The 6684-nt window shown below is 34.9% G+C and overlaps 1 pseudogene; it reads right to left on the bottom strand.

Moving 5' to 3' along the window:
* Positions 1-612: 612 nt before the first annotated feature.
* On the bottom strand, positions 613-2665 carry LOC107773476 (elongation factor 2-like; annotated as a pseudogene).
* Positions 2666-6684: the final 4019 nt, after the last annotated feature.

Below are 6684 nucleotides of genomic sequence, written 5' to 3'. Positions count from 1 at the left end.
AGTTGAAACGAGTTTACCGGATTGCCGAACAACTTCTTGAAAATTGAAAATCGTTGAACACTTGAAAACTTCAATTCAACAACTTCACAATTTTTCACGAAATTTCAACAATAAATTAAGTAATTGTAGTAGAGAGATTGAGAGAGATTGAGAGATATTGAGAGATATTGATGAATTGGTGAATAAAAATGAAAGAATGAGGGGGTATTTATAGTTGAGAAATGGGGAAAAGTGTAATTATATAAAGTTTGGGGTTAAAATAAAGTTTGGGGGCCAAATGGCCATTTTTTTAACTTAAAAAACGGTCATATTTTCAGCCCAAACGGCTAGATTTTAAATATGGCCGTTTGATTTTTTTTTTTTTTTTTTTTTTTTTAAAATAGCCGTTGGGCCCGCCAGGCCCGCCAGGACCGGCCCAGGCCCGCCTGCCGGTCCCGGGCCAAACGGTCCCGGGCTCGTGGGCTCAACCATGGAGACCAGCCCGTGACGGGCTCAGAGGCCCACCAAGACCGGCCCACCCAGGACCGGCCCACCAGGCCCACCAGGCCCGTTAGGACCGCGGGCCCGGTCCGGTCCGGTTCAGGCCCGGCCCACCGAGCAGCATTACTTTCTACTCTGGTTACGTTTGGCCAACGGAAAGCAAAAGACGACATAATTGTTGGGCTTTCTGTATTGAATAATCTGAACTTCTGGATGTGAACGGTTACAGCAAACTGTAAATGCACTGTAAAATGTACGAGAAATGGGGGAGATTCTGAGGAGAGATCGTTAAATGTTAATGAGAAGAGAAAGTGAGGTTTCAATAGTTTCTTATTTTTCTTTCCTTAAGTTGGCCGGTGAAAGTTGTGCAAACATTTTTTGGAAGTTGGACTTGTACTCTGCTTGTCAATTCAGCTCCCGATTTAGGGTGAGTTCAACTGAATTCATTGCTTTTGACTCAAATTACGTATCATTGGACTTGTACCTGCTTGTCAATTCAGCTCCTCAACAGGTGAGACAGAAAACTTCATTGGTCTGATTGGATGGATATCGACTTCCTTTTCATTCGTCAATATTGCATTTTTGTTAATAAACTTGTCCAGACCAACCAAGGCAATAATGTTACCACAAGGTACATCCTCAACAGTTTCTGCTTCTTACCTCAACATCTAAGAGTTCTCTGTACACTCTTCACATATAAGTCCTTTTCACCAGCTACGTTGTTAGGACCCATGATTCTGACCTTTGAACCGGTTGAAACCTTCCTAGAGTCTGGTGCGGGAATCATCTTTGACACATATAGCATAAGCGGCCCCTCAGGGTCACAATTCCTGATAGCATTAGCAAAAGCATCATCAAGTGGACTTTTGTATAAGCTCCCAACGATCGCCAGTTCCAAAAGAGCAGTACTTGCGGGCAGCCAGGTCTGGATCACACGCTTCATCAGTGCCTTGCCCATCAAATCTTTGTCTTCTGATTTTGTGGTTATTCCTCTGCAACATTGGCCACAACTTATATTTTTCGTCGTTCATGCAAGTGTTGACAATCTGCTTGATTGGTTCACAGCAGAATTGAACAAACCCACACTTGTATGTAGGAGACCCATAGTTCTTGTTAGTCCACTTCTTGGTGACAGGGTCAAATAAGTTTCTCGCCCCAAAGCCTTTTCATCATCTTCGACTCATCCACTCCGAACTTGGAGGCATACATCATGGCAAAGTTAGTGAGAGTAAAAGCCCAACCATGCAATCCAGCCCTTTCTCCGGGTAAACCTGAACATCACCGATAACATTTGCGTTCGCAATAACTCTTCTAAATGTCTGATAAGCCTCCTCGCCATCAACCTGGAGTTGGAGGAAACATCTGTCCATCTTGTTAATAGTCAAAACAGGACGAAATCCTTTCTCCGAGTGCGTGATGGAGCACTGTTTCTGTTTGGACACAGACACCTTCCACACAATCAACCACAACAAGCGCACCATCAGTAATAACATGTCCAGGAGAATCAATGAGGTTAATGAGGTATTTTATTCCCTTGTCTCTCTCCCTTGTAATTCTTCAACGATTCATCGCTTATCTGATAGTAAAGTGAAATACCAGTGGATTTGATGGTAATACCGCGCTTGGCCTCATCTGCACGTGTATCAGTCATTCTGACATCACCAGCAACTTCTTGAGCAATGATATCAGCAGCAGCCACCAGTGAATCGGTCAGGGTAGACTTTCCTGTCAGATTCAAGACATTATCAGAACTCGAATACATATCAGAACCAATCATCTGTGCGTAAAAGTATACGGAATCTTAATATAATGAACAAAAAGTGCCACCAAGAACCTCTAAGGTGGCACAACTCAAATGCCACGAAAAATTGCGAAACTGCTAGTGTTGTCAAAGGTAAAAAGCTCTAAAAAGCACTCCATGTCGATTGGGGCTTTAAGCGCAAAGCGCAATTGAAGTATGGTCTTTAGATATTATGATAGGAGGCAGGTACATGAAATTGAAATTCAAAGAGCAATAATTAACTCAATCTCTTTAACCTTTTTGGCAATAACATGTTATTCTGTAAAAAAATATTTAACCTAAAATCATCAGTTTAGCTATTATGTTTCCAAAATTTTAAAGTGATTGTGCGTTGATAGATGCAAGAAAATTGAAATCTGCGTGATTACTATATGACAACCAATTCTCATCTAGTTTGTCTAATGTTCGGCGATGATGTAAATTTTTATACAATTAGATCATCTAAAAGCCAACTACAAGCAACTTTTTTAGCAAGCCTAGATAGGTAACTAGCCAAATATGGTAAATAACATGTTACAATGGTAAAACAAAACTATAATAACAGTGTAAATTTTCTTTGCCAATAAAACAGTTAATTTAGTTGTATAAATTGTAGGATGCCTTACGTTAACAGGGGCGGATACACCTTAGCGCAAACGGTGTCACGTGACACCGCTTGATCGGAAAATTTTATTAACTATGTATATATTATTAAAATCCAAAAGCAAAATAACTTTTAAATTCAAAAAGTGACACCACTTGTGCTGTGTAGCTCATTCGGTCTAGAACTTCATACTCGAAGGTTAGGCGCAAGTTCAAAACCAGTAGCTTCACTTATGTTTCAATAATTTTTGAGCATCATCTATGCAACACTAAATTATTTGACTTTCTGTTACAACTTCACTGCCTTAAACATAGAAAAATGATAAGAAAAGGAACAATTTCAAGAATGTAGCCCATTCAAATTTCCACAATAGTTTCATGATATGGTAGTATCTATATACTCTTTTCATTCAAATTCCCACAATTTCTAAAACATATTCATGATATGGTAGGCCCAATTACGTACACAAAGGCACACCAAATACATACCCTACAGAAATTTATCTTAGGATCTTTCATTTTTTGTCCCTTTCTACGCTCTGAAGTAGTTTTCCTCTCTTGCCTCAATTATTTAGCTGAGTAATGAATTGTCAAGAAACAAGACTCCATTACGAAGTTTGTCTTTTTGTTGGGTAAAAAGTCTTACTTTTAATTGCAAAGAGAAACAAGGACAATTTTGCTTCTTCTTTTTTTCTCTGTGTCAGCTGCAGACGGTAGCTAAGTAGCCAACACAGCTGTAAGAATTACAAGCCTGAAATTAGGGGTTGTTTGGTAAGGTGTAAAAGAACAATACAAAATATGGCGTATTAGTAATAATGAGATTAGTTATGTTGAAATTAATTATGCTGAAATTCCTAAATCTTAGAATTTGAATTGTAATTTCTTTTCCTACTTAATGTTTTCAGTATTAAAAAATATGTTAAACCGTAAGAAAAGATAATTTCGTTTTTGAAAACCTAGGAATGAAAAATGTTTTTATAAGAAATATTTTACTACTTTCATCAACCTTTTTAGCATAAAAACAGATATGCTTAAAGAGAAAAAATAAACATATTAATCCGAGTCCTTTTCTCTTTCTATGATGGCCAACTATACAAGTCAAAACAAATGTACTAGTAGCAATGAATCGTCAGAGATAGTGACAGAAGAGAAAATGTCTTACTAAAAATGCATTTTTATGACACACAACTAGTATACCATACTTCTTTATATTATCTACAAAATTAATACATAATATTTTCTGTAAAGATTATTTCAAGATAAAGTAATATTTGTTTAATACACCTAAGGTTTTTAATCGCAATCTACAAAAAACTCATACTAGAACTGCTAATGTGCTTCTTCTATTCTCAATTGATTTTGTCAAGATATGCTGAAATTGTCACTAATAACACTTAGCTACCACATATAATAGATCAATAAATTTTTAGAGACAGAGACTACACTATTAAAATTTAAAGCCACCATTAATTATTTTCCTACCATTGTTTACAAATTCAAAGAGGATATTGCTAGAACATCATTTACAATCTCACAAAAACTTGAACTTTGAAATATTCAATGAAAAGAAGTTTTTGTCTTTTTGTTGGAATCATTTACAAACCCTTTTTACACTCCCGAGTAGCTTGTCCTCTCTTGCCTCAATTATTCAATGAATAGTTAATTCCATTATGAAGTCATGTGCATAGACAGTTTATTTTTAAGTTGGATAAAGTTTTGTCTACAATTTTAATCTTATTTTTAAGTCTTTGTCTTTCTTTCTTTTTTAATAATTGAAGGACACTAATGTCTCAAGAAAAAAGACCTCCAAGTCTTCTTCAAAACCATATCATGGTCCCTATCTGGGTCCATAACTCCATATACAATAATTCATGATATGGTAGTATCTATATACTCTATTCATTCAAATTTTCACAATTTCTAAAACATATTCATGATATGGTATGCTTAATCATCACTACAATGAGCTGTGGAAAAATATATAATGCAAAGGCAACACATACCTTACAGAAATTTATCATTTTAGGCTCTTTCATTTTTCAGTCCCTTTCTACACTCTCAAGTAGCTTTCCTCTCTTGCCTCAATTATTCAGCTGAGTAATGAATATACAAGAAACAATACTCTATTACGAAACTTCTGTTTTTTTTGTTGGGTATAAAGTCTTACTTTTAATAGCAAAGAGAAAACAAGGACAATTATGCATTTTTTTTATTTTTCTGTGTCAGCTGCAAACGGTAGTTAAGTAGCAAATATAATCGTAAGAATTACAAGCTTGAAATTAGGGATTGTTTGGTAAGGTGTATAAGAACAGTATCGAATATGGTGTATTAGTAATGCTGAAATTAATCCTTATCGACTGTTTAGTTTGGTATATTAATGATTTTGAAAGGACAATCATGACTTTATACATACTTAACTATGTACCAAAAATCATGATATTGTTAATGTCATGATTGTTATATGTAAGAGAAGTACCGTTCAATACATATTGGTTTTAGCATAGAACTTGTGAAATTAAGACTATTTTTTTTAAGATAGAAGCATTAATCTCCAAACTAAACGGGCCCGATTAATCTGGATTTTTGTCGTGTTCGGAATTCACATGCTCAACTCATTTGTATTCACGCTATGAAAAGCCTCGTATGAATGTTTTAGCGCTTCCTACTAAAGAAGACTCCATTGTAAAACTCGAAATTGAAACATTTAATTTAGTAAAGACCGAAAAAACTTTACTGCTCCCTCGTAACTTTGGATAGTTTTTGTGCAATCTGTCTCTTCTTTTGTAGGATTCTTTTAAATCATTTTTTAATCCTTTATACTCCACTACTCAAGGATTGATTGTGGTTCTCCATCTAGAAAACATTCTTCATCTGGAAATGAAGAATGTTTTTAGAAGAAATATTTTACTACTTTAATGAACCTTTTCAGCATGAAAACAAAGATTCTTAAAGAAAAAAGGAAAAAGAGAAAAAAAATAAACATATTAATCCTTGTCCTTTTCTCATTCTATGATAGCCAACTATACTTGGCAAAGCAAACGTAGTAGTAGTAATGAATGGTCAGAAATAGTCTATATAAGAGAAAATATCTTACAATGTTGCTCGAACTCTCGAAAAATGTCGTTGGGTGCATGTCAGTTCCTCCAAAAGTAGTGGATATTTGTAGGATCCGATACGGTGCGGTAGCATTTTGGAGAATCCATGCAAAGTAAATTTTGTCTATAACACACAACTAGTATACCATACTTCTTTATACGTCAAATAATGTTTTCTGTAAAGATTATTTCAAGATAAAGTAATATTTGTTTAATACACCTAAGGTTTTTAATCCTTATCGGTAGAAAACTTATACTAGAACTGCTAATATGCATCTTATATTCTCAAGCTCTAATAGTTTCGAAAACATGATATCAAAGAATTTCAAAATTTAGATTTGTCAAGTTATGCTGAAACTGTCACTAATAACAACTAGCTACCACATATAATAGATCAATAATTTCTTTAGAGACAGAGACAACACTATTAAAATTTAAAGCCAACCTTAATTATTTTCCTACCATTGTTTACAACCTGAAAGAGAATATTGCAAAGAAAATTATTTACAACCTCACAGAAATTTTGAACTTGAAAAAATGATAAGATAAGGAACATTATTTTCCAGAATGTATAGTGTAGAGTATCTCATAGGAATTTCAGCAATAATTTAACAGTCATTTAAATTTCTAAAACATTTTCATATATGAGCAAAATGCACAGCTAACACATACCCCACAGCAATTTACATCATTTCCCAAGCTGCCTCAATTATTCAATGAATAGTT

This window comes from Nicotiana tabacum, chromosome 22 (assembly GCF_000715075.1).
Source record: "Nicotiana tabacum cultivar K326 chromosome 22, ASM71507v2, whole genome shotgun sequence".
In the NCBI taxonomy this organism is placed as follows: Eukaryota; Viridiplantae; Streptophyta; class Magnoliopsida; order Solanales; family Solanaceae; genus Nicotiana; species Nicotiana tabacum.
The sequence above is the reverse complement of the archived record's forward strand: the minus strand, read 5'-3'. Positions and strand labels throughout refer to the sequence as shown.